Consider the following 14,510-nt stretch of genomic DNA (forward strand, 5'->3'; position numbering starts at 1 on the left):
ACAACAACAACTATACTCCTCCTAAGCCTAAAGAACATGTTCCAGAGGAGACACAAGATGTTTGTTTTGAATGCAAACAACCGGGTCACTACAAAAGGGAATGTCCTAAGCTAGCCAAAGGACGTGTTCTCGTAGCAGAAAACGGTTGGGATCTAAGTGAGGATGAAGAAGCCTCCGAAGCAAGCGAAGAAATGGTTAATCTATGCTTAATGGCTTCGGATTATGCATCTACTTCTACGGAAGATTCCACTACGAACCAAGAAGTAAGTGGTCCCTCACGAATATTAGACAATATGCATCTATTTATTGATTCTAGCTTAAATCTGCTTGACATGTCTAAAAGTGATTTAATTGATTTGCTAGTTCATATAAATAGTAAATATTGTGATGCTGACCAACGGTTCCTATCAATATGGTCGGAACATGAAAAGCTCAAAAATTCGAGTAAAGATCAACAAAAGGAGTTGACTCGAATAAAGGAATCAATGATCAAAAGTGAGGACGAGATAAATTCCCTCAACGATCAAAATGATTTCCTAAAGCTTGAAAACAACAAGTACAAGGATAACATCACAAATCTCGAAGTAGAGAATGTTTCCTTGTTACTTCAAGCTGAAGAGTTGGAAAATGAGAAGTTACAATTAAATGAAAATAATTGTAAGCTTCACGTTGATGCGTTAAACTTGAAGATTCTAAATGAATCATTGACTCAAGAAAGGTCAACTCCGAGTCATCAAAAGAGCTCTCTTGAAATTGAAAAAGAGATGATCCTAGTCTTAAAAGAAAATGAAAAGTTTCAATTGGAAACACAAAGACTAAAGGATGAGAATATTAAGCTCTTATCTCAAGTTAAGGATCAGGAGATATCTTTAAATCAAAAGATTAATTCTTTGATTAAAGAAAAAGAAAATCTTGAGATAGTGGTTCAAAGATTCACACATGGTAATGAGATACTAAACAAAATGGTATACTCAAAGAATTCCTTTAACCGTGAAGGTTTAGGATATGATATAAACACTCAAAGTAAACGAGTGAAACCATGTGTGGAACCACCAAAAGATGCTCCCAAACCACCAACTCTAAAGTGCTCATATTGCAACAAAATTGGACATTCTGTCTCATTTTGTAAATATAAGAGTGGTGAAATTAAGGGGAAGCATGTATGGATTCCAAAGGAATCAAAATCATACACTCGGGTTGACAAAGCTATACCAAAGAAAAATGGTGCCAATAAAAATCAAAGGCAACCAAGGTTTAGCTATCATCAACAACCAATTGCGTTTCAAAGTAGAAACGAAAGGAAGAATACAAACTCTAGAGGCAATATTCCCAGAAGTCATAATGTGCCTAAACAGAGTTTCTATCATCACCCAACTCCTTATCATAGTTATGATAGAAACTATGTGCATCCTAGAAATGATTTAAGGCAAAATGTTTATTATGCTAGGAATCATGCATCTAGATTATTGTATGTGCCTCAAAGTGATTATCCCATGCCTAAATTCCATTATGCAAACTCTAGAACTGCTTATGTTGGACTAACCCCTGGACCCTCAAGACAAAAGGGTACCAACAAGTTTTATTGATTGTGTTTGTAGGTGTGCCTTGCTGCCAAAACAGACATGTGGTACCTTGATAGTGGTTGTTCGAGGCATATGACTGGAAACAAGTCACTCTTAAACAACATTAAAAAGGTTGCTGCTGGAGATGTCACATTTGGAGATAGTAGCAAAGGTCGCATCATTGGAATTGGGGACATTGGAAATGATCGAGTCAAAATATCAAATGTTCAACTAGTCACCGGGCTGAAATACAATCTTCTTTCAATCAGTCAACTTTGTGACAATGAATACAAAGTAATCTTCTATCCTACTCACTGTTCTATTTTGAACAAGGATGGAAAGTTGGTTCTTACTTGCCCTCGCAACAAAAATGTCTACACTTGTGACATGGGCAAAATCAAGAATGTGTGCCTAATCACTACAAATGATGATCCATGGCTATGGCATCGAAGATTGGGGCATGCAAACATGAAGCTGATTAAGAATCTTTCCGCAAAAGATCATGTTCGAGGGATACCAAAGCTAAACTATCAAAAAGATCACATCTGTGATGCTTGTGAAATTGGAAAGCAAATTCGGGCGACTCACAAAGCAAAATCTATGATATCTACTTCAAGGCCTCTCGAGCTTCTACACATGGACTTAGTTGGACCCGTTCCGGTTCAAAGTCTCGGAGGGAATTCTTATACGCTGGTGATAGTTGATGATTATTCAAGATATACGTGGACGGAATTTCTCAAAGCTAAAAGTGATGCCTTTGAATCTTTCTCCGCTCTATGCAAAAAGATTCAAAATCAACAAAAAAATACCATTGTCTATATACGGATAGACCATGGTAAGGAATTTGAGAATTCTAGCTTCAAAACTTTCTGTGATGAAAATGGAATCACTCATAACTTTTCGGCTCCCTATACTCCTCAATCAAATGGAGTTGTCGAAAGGAAGAATCGGACGCTGCAAGAAATGGCGAATACAATGCTAAATGAGTATCGTCGGCCTAAGTACTTTTGGGCCGAAGCAATGTCAACTGCTTGCCATATTCTAAATCGGGTGTTACTCCGACCAATAAAGCTGCAAACTCCATACGAGCTTTATTTTGGCAAGGCTCCGAAGCTAAGCTACTTCAAAGTATCTGGAAGCAAATGCTATATTTTGAATACCAAGGATTATCTCACAAAGTTCGATCCAAAGTCAAGTGAAGGCATCTTTCTTGGTTATTCGAAAAACAGCAAATCTTATCGAGTATTCAATCTCAAGACTCTTGTGGTGGAAGAGTCGATGAATGTGGCATTTGATGAGTCAAAGCCATCTTCTAAATACATTGATCTTGTCGATGAAGATGATGATGGACAAGATAATGTGGAAGAAGTTATTCGTCAATTTGAGAATATGGATTTTGGTACATCTACACCAAATCATCCATTGGAATTAGCTAATGTTGAAGATGATCTTCCGAAGGAAATTCCTGTTGTTCGAAGTCATCCCCTGGACAATGTTTTGGGTGACTTAAACAAAGGAGTTCAAACGCGCTCACAAGTTCAGAACGTTGTTAATCATCTTAGTTTTCTATCTCAAATTGAGCCCAAAACTGCTAAAGATGCATTACTAGACGAGGATTGGATCTCTGCTATGCAAGATGAATTGCTCCAATTCACTCGAAGTAAAGTTTGGGAACTTGTTCCAAAACCTGAGGATACTTCTATCATTGGAACAAAGTGGGTGTTTCGCAACAAACTTGATGAAAATGGAACAGTTGTTCGTAACAAAGCAAGGTTAGTTGCTCAGGGATACACTCAAATGGAGGGTATTGACTTTGATGAAACTTATGCACCCGTAGCTCGAATTGAATCTATTTGAATGCTATTAGCTTACGCGTGTCATAAAGACTTCAAAGTGTACCAAATGGATGTGAAATCTGCATTCTTAAACGGGATACTCGAGGAAGAAGTTTATGTCAAACAACCTCCCGGTTTTGAAGATGCAACACATCCGGCGCATGTGTATAAATTGCACAAAGCTCTATACGGATTAAAACAAGCTCCAAGAGCTTGGTATGAAAGGTTAAGCAAGTTCCTGTTCGACAACAACTTCAAAATAAGAACTGCTGATAAAACCTTGTTTACACGACAGGAAAAAGATGATATTCTGCTTGTGCAAATATATGTAGACGACATCGTATTTGGCTCTACAAATGGTACATTGTGTAAAGAATTCTCGGATAGCATGAGCAAAGAATTCGAGATGAGTATGATGGGAGAATTGAACTTTTTCTTGGGATTGCAAATAAGGCAATCTGACGAAGGCATCCACATCTCTCAATCGAAGAACTGTAAAGAGATGTTAAAGAAATTTGAAATGGATGATGCCAGACCCATCTCTACTCCTATGTCTACATCCAACAAATTAACGGAAGATCCAAAGGGGATTCCTGTAGACATAAAGAAATATCGGGGAATGATTGGAAGCTTGCTCTACATCACTGCAAGTAGACCCGATATCCAATACAGTGTTTGTAAGTGCGCACGATTTCAAGTGGCACCGAAGGAATCTCACTTATCCGCTGTCAAAAGGATATTGAGATATTTGAAAGGAACCACTGATCTTGGTCTATGGTATCCTAAAGGGCTATCTTTCGACTTAGTGTGTTTTTCTGATTCTGACTATGCTGGGCATCTAGTTGACAGAAAAAGCACTAGTGGTACATGTCAGTTTCTTGGTGGATGTCTTGTCTCGTGGTTTTCAAAGAAACAGAATTCCGTATCGATATCCACTACGGAAGCTGAGTATATAGCAGCCGCAAAATGTTGTGCTCAAATTCTATGGATGAAGCAAACATTGGCTGACTATAATGAGAAATTTGATGTGGTCTCTATTTTGTGTGATAACACAAGTGCTATTGATTTGAGCAAGAATCCCGTGTTACACTCGAGATCAAAACACATCGACGTGAGACATCATTTCCTACGTGATCATGTGAACAAAGGAGATATAAAGACGACTCACATTGATACGGAGAACAATGTTGCTGACATTTTCACCAAGCCACTGCACTCGGAACGATATGCAAAATTGCGCTTGGATCTCGGAATGCTGGAATACACTAAATAATTTAGTGTACAGGTTTGCATATATTTATATTTATATAAATATATTTATTTTGGGTAAGGATAATTTACATAATATTTAGTTATCTTACGAGCAAATAAACTTTTCGATCGAACGTTTCAATATCTCAGAAATTCAGATTCATTGATGAAGAAATTTGTCAATCGGATTTTATGAGGTATTCGAGAAATTCGAAGTAATCGATCAAATTGTTTGCTCGAGCGGGTATCATTCAATATCTCTAAGATACTAAAATTATGCATTTTATTTTTCCAATATTGGTTAAATATTTCTTAATGTTTATTATCTTTGATATATATCTATATTTTCACAAATTCCCGAGAAAATTCTAAAATTCAGATTTATTGATAAAAGCAATTTTATCAATCGGGTTTACTAAACTACTCGGTAGTTTGAGCTTATTTTGTTAAATTGATATATTTCTTATATCCTTATTAATTATATTTTTAGTAATAATTATTACTTAATTATTTTCATGAAGATTTTAATATATGTATTTTTGCGTGTGTAACCCGAATCAGCCAACCAATTCGACCACTTTTAGTTTATTTCTTAAATCTTAACCGTTAATATCTACCAGACTTAATCTGGACCTTTAATTTATAAAAATACATATATGTATTCTTTTTGTGTTTTATGCGTATTGCGTAGTGAAGCCCTCTTCTCTTCTCTCTCGAATTCTCGCAATACAACTGCATCAATCTTCATCGATTGAATCCTAAATTCTATGGGGATTCTCTTTGCAGTTTGTGCTGTTTGGATTTTCTACAAACGCACAATTTCATTCTTGAATTCGTGTGTTTAATGGCTGGTTTGGTAAAAGCAAATTGATTTCAATTAACTGGAACCCAAATCTCTTCAATAGATTTGAGGATTTTGATTGGAATCAACATATATAAATTTTATAGCTGATTCTATCTCTGCTCTTATAGGCATGTAGCTTCTGTGGTTTGTATCATTTTGCAGATTCAATCAAAGGAGCTGTATTGATTCAATCTTCGGTGTATCACTAGTCTGAACTGTGAAAAAGAAATGGAGGATATCAGTTTCTTTAATTTAGCAGAGTTGTAACCCCTGCAAGAGCTGATAAAAACAGAGTTGTTCTCAACAGTCTAGGCATGTCCTGTGTGCATTGACTCCACAGGACAAGGTGATTATACAAAATCTTATTTTATAATTATATCGATGTTAAATGAAGATTTGTGGTGATAATTAGATTTTTCTAGCACTGATTCGAGTTGTTTGATGAAATAACTAAGTGAAGTTCAACTATATGCTCATATGTTGATTGATAGCTAAGTGGATTGTGTGATAAAATGACTTGATAATCATTTGAGACTGACAGCAGTAACATGCTTAAATGAGTTAAGGTTTTGTCATATAATGGAAAGTGTTGGTTAAACTGTTATATGCTTTATCTATACTAAATAATTGAAATAATCTTATGGATAACTCATTCTCTGCCTAGCTGCATCTGCATGACTTATAATAAGATATACATTTGTGATGATATGGTATAGCTAAATTATGTGATACATTGATGTTGTGACAATTTGATCAGTATAATGAAGCATACTTGCAAACATTCAGTTTTCTTTGTCTTTTGAATGAGTCTCAGTGGTCACATGTGTTTTGATAACTAAAGGAATGATAATATGATTAATTAAGCCACAACAATACTCATAATCAGTTCATAGTGATTAATCTCCTGCTGCCTATATAAGATTAGCAGCTAACTTGGTTAATCTGTTAAATTAAATATTTGCTGGAATAGTAGTTCTAATTACTTGTGGTTAGTTTGATTACTTGCTTCTAGGTACGATATCCTACAAATCTTATATAACTATGTGTTTGATGCCAGCTGAGACCTGCTTTTATATCTGTCATTGTCATATCATGTCTGCAGAAAGCATGTTATAGAGTTACAAATATATTCCTAAATGCTATGTATTTGCTGCATGTCTTAAATGCTTGAAAAACTATGGTGTGCAGTGTGCTAGCTGATTTGCCTTGCTCAGAATGTCTTTGTAGAGTCAGCCATGTGTCAAGTCTGAATGTTGTACTTGTTGCACTGTTGACTGCTATTCTTTAGAGATATATTAAAATCTGCTGTCCTTGCTACACTGTTGTTGTAGTCTCACTTATCTTTATACTCTATGACTGTTGCTAGTTTTAAGAAAATGAAAATAGTTGATTTGATCTGTCAAGATTTTTTTGCCAAAATCAGCTAAGTGTTCAGTCTAAATATGTATTTGGTGTACTTGCTACACATTTTCCTGCTGACTATAAGAAAGCACTGCATAATTTATTGTCCTTGCTTAACTGTTGCTGCAGATTTTATAATCTTTATGTTACCAACTGTCCTTGGCATGCATGTTTTCTCCAAAAGTTTGTCAGTAGCTACTATTCTGTGTATATGACTCTATGTACTTATTTAATTGCTTTCCACTGCCATGCATGAACTATAAGCTATTGTTCTCTGCTGCAGCTATTTATATAGGCTACTTAGGTGTGCATCTTTTGTTTTAACCATCTGTTACTCTTGCTTGAGTGTTAAACTCAATGAAATGTATGTTAAGCCATGACATTCTCTGTAATCTCTAGCTACAACTGCATTTTCACTATGCATTGCTTGCACTTCTCTGTAACCTAAAACAGGAATTGGATTTAGTTCAAAGTAATCAGTGTTCAACAGTGATTATTATGAACTCTTTTGACTTGTAATATATTACCCTGATTTCCTTAAAGTTAAATGCCTACTTATGCTCTAGAAATATAGTTGCCTATTCAAGTTTGCAGGGGAAGCAAGAGACATCAGAATGTACGCTGTTTACCAGTTAGTTGCTGCAAAGTTTTGTAACTTTCTCATCCTGATCCACATGTTCTGTTAAATCATTATAGTTGCAATGATCTAACTGCTTTAGTGTCTATCTGAGTCATACTTGAAATTAGCTCAACTAGACTTTATGCCTCTACTGACTAGCATGACTGTATTCTGGCATATGCAAGTTGTTAATTCCTAATACACTTACTCCACATCACACACATAACTAATCATAGTATTAGTCAAATTCTTGAAGGATGTTTGAAGCACATAGAATATATGCACTTGTAATTTTCTAAAATTGATACTCTGATTGCTTAAGACAATGCTGATAAGATGACACTTCCTTGATGAGTTTTGTGAACTTTATCTTATTGATGATCTTTGGTAACTCTCTGTAATAAATCTCTATACCTTGCTCGATATTTGTCAATTGCATTAGGAACAATGTTTTAATGCATGCTGTGTTAGTACATTCCTCAAAAAGAAACAGGAAGTATATAACAAAGATGGCTGCACTAGATATTTTTTCTATTGCTTGTTTCTTAGCTAACTGTTTTTCAGGAGAATCACAACTCGTTTGCTCAAGGAGCAACGGACTTGCCCAACAATATGAACTCTGTTTCATAATTTTTTTTAAACTGAATATGCCATGATTTCTGTACCCAACTAAAATCAAATTGTTATTCATAACTCTTGCCATGCTTAGGCTAATTCAGAACTCTTGATTTAGTTAAATATTTTATGCCTTCTGAAAATAATCTGCTTGGAATATCTATTTCATCTCTCTAAATTCTATTCCTGACATATGAAATTAATTGAAAGGATGATTTATTGTATATTTAGATCACAAATGACTGATCCTATAGCATAGTGTTTCTGCTCATTAACATGAGACTCATTTATATCAGTTATATAGCTTGCACTTCACATGAATTATATACTGTTTAGTGTCAAAATCTGTTAAGCTATATTTCCATGAATCCACTAGATGAACACTAGACTGTATATGTCATATTTGCATGACTGAGCTATAAGACTTCTGTCTGCTTACTATGCATTGACTATTATTAGTATAAGTTTGCACCCTACTATGCTGCCTGATTTCTGGTTAGTTATCATAATTTTTGATACAGAACCATGATTTTATATCTGCTCTGCACACATATATATCTTTTAGTTAACTCATTTTGCAGGACTGGATTATGGTGTATTGATATCTAAAAGAAATAACAAGCCTACAAATTTTGTCTGTTTGCTTAATCTGTAGTCCCTGGAGATACTCTCTAGCTAATTTGGCTTGCAGGAAGATCAATTTTCTGCTGCTACAGAAAACCAATGTTCTTGGTCGAATGGCATTGATATGCAATCTTAAGTCATTGATAAATACATTATGCTCTTGTAGTATAACCAATTAACTTGCCATAATTACTGAGTTATTAACATACATCATTCATGACAGTGGCATAGCATGATTCAATTTTTTTGATATATTAGAAATGATCTGATTTAGGACTTATCATTGCTTTCTAGTAAATAAGCAATTCTCAAATTACTGGTGCCAGCACAAAATCTGTTGGTCATTCTCAAACACTAAGCTTTTGAAAATTATGATTTTATATGTGTGTCAAAAATAGTTTTTCCGTATATCACACTTTGTTCCTTACGTGGCCAACTCAAGTTTATTTATGTGCCCTTGACTTTTTGAACAAAATTTCTTGGATTTCTCGCTAAAGTTATATCATCTTTTAGCCAATTACTAAATTGTATCCAGATCTGTGCTTAGTTATACCTTGATTAAATGCCATTTTTTTTCCACTTCATGACTTCAAATGTTACTTTTTGGCATTTTTCCAAACAAAAGGGGAAGAAGAAATTAGACTCCAATTTTAAAATTTTAAATTTCTTCAATAATTGTATTCTTTTTGAGCTTATACTGACAAATTAAAATTGCCTTGTGCAGGAATCAATCAAGAGGATTTGGCTTGTGTGCTCCTAAATTTTATGTGCAAAAATAATTTTCTAAAAACCCATGCATACACGTAGGGGAAGCACACACCTAAAAATTTACATTTTATGTTTGTTTGGCAAATACCAAAAAGGGGAAGATTGAAAGGACATCTTCGATAAAAAGATTATTTTGATATTTGCATAACTTACATAAAATTTAAATTCACTTAGAATCCTCTCCAATAGGACATTTTATTTAATTGATTCCGTCAAAAGTCAAATGGTCAAACTAGCACAAAAAGATTCTTCAAAATTATATTTATATCATATAAATATAAATGATACTCCTTGTTTACAAAAAGATTTTCAATATTTTTCTAAGGAGTATTCAAAGTTTTTACACCGCAATTTATCGGACGAGAAATATCGATTAATGGTATATTCTTGTTTTACAATTGCAAAAGCAAAATGCAAAAGAAGCTTGAAGAAGGAATATACATCCATTATATTCTTTAGAACACTCTTTTGACACTTATTTGAAAAGACAAAAATTTATTATTCAAGTCTTATATTTTTAAAGTAATTTATTCCCAACTATTCAATTTATTATTTTACGGAATAAATTATTTTAAACTCTCAAAATATTTCCTTCAAAATTCAAAATATTTTATCTTCAAGGATATATATTTCAAAGTGTTTACTCAAGTCAAAATATTAGCCAAAGTTCTGTTCAAACTCGCAAATGGCTAATCGTATTTTATTCAAACCTGGAGACCGGTTTTTATCGTTTTAAATCCAAAAAAATACTTCTACTTGCTAGAATGACTTGAAACTTGAGATGGATCATTTGAATAATGTTTTTGTGCATAGTAAAATTTTCGTAATTTTCTGAGAAGTTTGGTCCGGACACTATTTTTTAGGGGCTGACTGGGATCTTTGACTGGACGTTTGACCAAGTCAACATTGACCATAATTGACCAAAATTTCCAGATCACCATTTTCCAATATTCTATGATTTATCATATTTTTGGTGTAATTTATTGGAGGTTTCGAAAAATCGTCGCATTTAATAACGATACAAAGTTACGTTATTAATCAAATTCTCGGGAAGCGTGCTTGTCTTTTAGTGACACAACTCAGCTGAGATTTCTCCCATAAAGTTGTTTGTCTTATTATGCAAGTGGCAAACAAACACAACAAAACCACAATCCACACCTTTTCAATCTCCACCCTTTATTTTCCTTTCATCTCAACCATTCACTCCACCCACTTCCCTCTATAAATACCCACCTCCCACACACCAAATACTCCTAAGCTAAGAGCCAAGAAAGTGCTGAGATTTTTTGGAGTGTTCAAGATTTTCAAGTTTATACTCTCTCTCTTTAATACTTCATCTCCAAAACCTTCTCTTTCCTAAATATATATTCATATATACAAGGTTTTGATTCTCAAGCTCTAACCCACCAAGTTAGCTCACCCACAACCACTCCCAAGCCTCCATAGGGGCTGCCCAAGTTCGTCCAAGTGCCCAAAATCCGGCCGAACCTCCGGCGAATTTTTCCGGCGAACTTTTCCGGTCATCTCCCGTAAGTGGTTTCTTCTTAGCTTCTTATTTGTGTCTTAACCGACCATTTTGTTGCAGGACTTTGTACTTAAACTCTCTTCATCTTACAAGTTCTTCAACAAGGTTCTCTAAAAGAGACCAAAAGATCCGGATTTGTTCAAGATATATCCGGGCTCAAACGAGTCAAGAATGAAACTACAAGTTGATTCTAATTTTAAACAACCGAAAAAAGCTACAAATTGTTTTCCACTTCAAACGAGTCTAGAATGAAGCACACAGTTGTTTCCAACTTCAATCTAACCGATAATGAAGCAACAAGTTGTTTTACAGGCTCAAAAGAGTCAAGAATGAAACTACAAGTGTGATTCTAATTTTAAACAACCGAAAATGAAGTTACAGTTGTGTTCAACTTCAAACGAGTCTGGAATGAAGCTACAAGTCGTTTCCAACTTCAATCCAGCCAATAATGAAACAACAAGTTGTTTCTCCGGGCTCAAAAGAGTCAAGAATGAAATACAAATTGTTTTCAACTTCAAACGAGTCTGGAATGAAGCTACAAGTCGTTTCCAACTTCAATCTAGCCAATATGAAAACAACAAGTTGTTTCCAGAGGCTCAAACGAGTCAAGAATGAACTACAAGTGATTCTAATTTTAAACAACCGAAAGCCTTCCTGCTGTTCCTTCTACATCTCAGAGATTGCATGAGCAAATTCTATGTGACAATCTGAACAAAGCTTTGAGCATTGAAGAAAGTTGCTACAACGGAAATCTAGAATTAATTGGCTCAAACGGGGAGATGGTAATAACAAGTTCTTTTTCAATTCTTGTAGAGGGCACTGGAACTCGATAAGATTGTTAAGCTTGTGGATGATGATGGTGTATCTTTACTACTCATGAAAACATGTAACTGGAACTCCTGGTGCTCTGCTCTTTTTCCAATTTTAAACAACCGAAAATGAAGCTACAAGTTGTGTTCAACTTCGAACGAGTCTGGAATGAAGCTACAAGTCGTTTCCAACTTCAATCAATCCAATAATGAAGCAACAAGTTGTTTCCCGGCTCAAACGAGTCAAGAATGAAACTACAAATTGTTTTCAACTTCAAACGAGTCTGGAATGAAGCTACAAGTCGTTTCCAACTTCAATCCATCCAATAATGAAGCAACAAGTTGTTTCCGGGCTCAAACGAGTCAAGAATGAAGGCTACAAGTTGTTTCCAACTTCGAACGAGTCTGGAATGAAGCTACATGTTGTTTCCAACTTCAATCCAGCCAATAATGAAGCAACAAGTTGTTTCCGGGCTCAAACGAGTCAAGAATGAAACTACAAATTGTTTTCAACTTCAAACGAGTCTAGAATGAAGCTACAAGTTGTTTCCAACTTCGATCTAGCCAATAATGAAGCAACATGTTGTTTACAGGCTCAAACGAGTCAAGAATGAAACTGCAAGTTGATTCTAATTTTAAACAACTGAAAATGAAGCTACAAGTTGTTTTCAACTTCAAACGAGTCTGGAATGAAGCTACATGTTGTTTCCAACTTCAAGCCAGCAATAATGAAGCAACAAGTTGTTTCCGGGCTCAAACGAGTCAAGAATGAAACTACAAGTTGATTCTAATTTTAAACAACCGAAATGAAGCTACAAATTGTTTTCCACTTCAAACGAGTCTAGAATGAAGCTACAAGTTGTTTCCAACTTCAATCTAACCAATAATGAAGCAACAAGTTGTTTACAGGCTCAAACGAGTCAAGAATGAAACTACAAGTTGATTCTAATTTAAACAACCGAAAATGAAGTTACAAGTTGTGTTCAACTTCAAACGAGTCTGGAATGAAGCTACAAGTCGTTTCCAACTTCAATCATCCAATAATGAAGCACAACAAAGTTGTTTCCGGGCTCAAACGAGTCAAGAATGAAACTACAAATTGTTTTCAACTTCAAACGAGTCTGGAATGAAGCCTACAAGTCGTTTTCCAACTTCAATCTAGCCATAATGAAACAACAAGTTGTTTCCAGAGGCTCAAACGAGTCAAGAATGAAACTACAAGTTGATTCTAATTTTAAACAACCGAAAGCCTTCCTGCTGTTCCTTCTACATCTCAGAGATTGCATGAGAATCATTCTATGTGACAATCTGAACAAAGCTTTGAGCATTGAAGAAAAGTTGCTACAACGGAAATCTAGAATTAATGGCTCAAACGGGGAGATGGTAATAACAAGTTTTTTTCAATTCTTGTAGAGCACTGGAACTCGAATAAGATTGTTAAGCTTGTGGATGATGATGGTGTATCTTATACTACTCATGAAAACATGTAACTGGAACTCCTGTTGCTCTGCTCTTTTTCCAATTTTAAACAACCGAAAATGAAGCTACAAGTTGTGTTCAACTTCGAACGAGTCTGGAATGAAGCTACAAGTCGTTTCCAACTTCAATCAAGCAATCCAATAATGAAGCAACAAGTTGTTTCCCGGCTCAAACGAGTCAAGAATGAAACTACAAATTGTTTTCAACTTCAAACGAGTCTGGAATGAAGCTACAAGTCGTTTCCAACTTCAATCCATCCAATAATGAAGCAACAAGTTGTTTCCCGGCTCAAACGAGTCAAGAATGAAGCTACAAGTTGTTTTCAACTTCGAACGAGTCTGGAATGAAGCTACATGTTGTTTCCAACTTCAATCCAGCCAATAATGAAGCAACAAGTTGTTTCCGGGCTCAAACGAGTCAAGAATGAAACTACAAATTGTTTTCAACTTCAAACGAGTCTAGAATGAAGCTACAAGTTGTTTCCAACTTCGATCTAGCCAATAATGAAGCAACATGTTGTTTACAGGCTCAAACGAGTCAAGAATGAAACTGCAAGTTGATTCTAATTTTAAACAACTGAAAATGAAGCTACAAGTTGTTTTCAACTTCAAACGAGTCTGGAATGAAGCTACATGTTGTTTCCAACTTCAAGCCAGCCAATAATGAAGCAACAAGTTGTTTCCGGGCTCAAACGAGTCAAGAATGAAACTACAAGTTGATTCTAATTTTAAAACAACCGAAAATGAAGCTACAAATTTTTTTTCCACTTCAAACGAGTCTAGAATGAAGCTACAAGTTGTTTCCAACTTCAATCTAACCAATAATGAAGCAACAAGTTGTTTACAGGCTCAAACGAGTCAAGAATGAAACTACAAGTTGATTCTAATTTTAAACAACCGAAAATGAAGTTACAAGTTGTGTTCAACTTCAAACGAGTCTGGAATGAAGCTACAAGTCGTTTCCAACTTCAATCAATCCAATAATGAAGCAACAAGTTGTTTCCGGGCTCAAACGAGTCAAGAATGAAACTACAAATTGTTTTCAACTTCAAACGAGTCTGGAATGAAGCTACAAGTCGTTTCCAACTTCAATCCATCCAATAATGAAGCAACAAGTTGTTTCCGGGCTCAAACGAGTCAAGAATGAAGCTACAAGTTGTTTTCAACTTCAAACGAGTC

The sequence above is a fragment of the Daucus carota genome, chromosome 7 (assembly GCF_001625215.2).
Source record: "Daucus carota subsp. sativus chromosome 7, DH1 v3.0, whole genome shotgun sequence".
Taxonomy (NCBI): Eukaryota; Viridiplantae; Streptophyta; class Magnoliopsida; order Apiales; family Apiaceae; genus Daucus; species Daucus carota.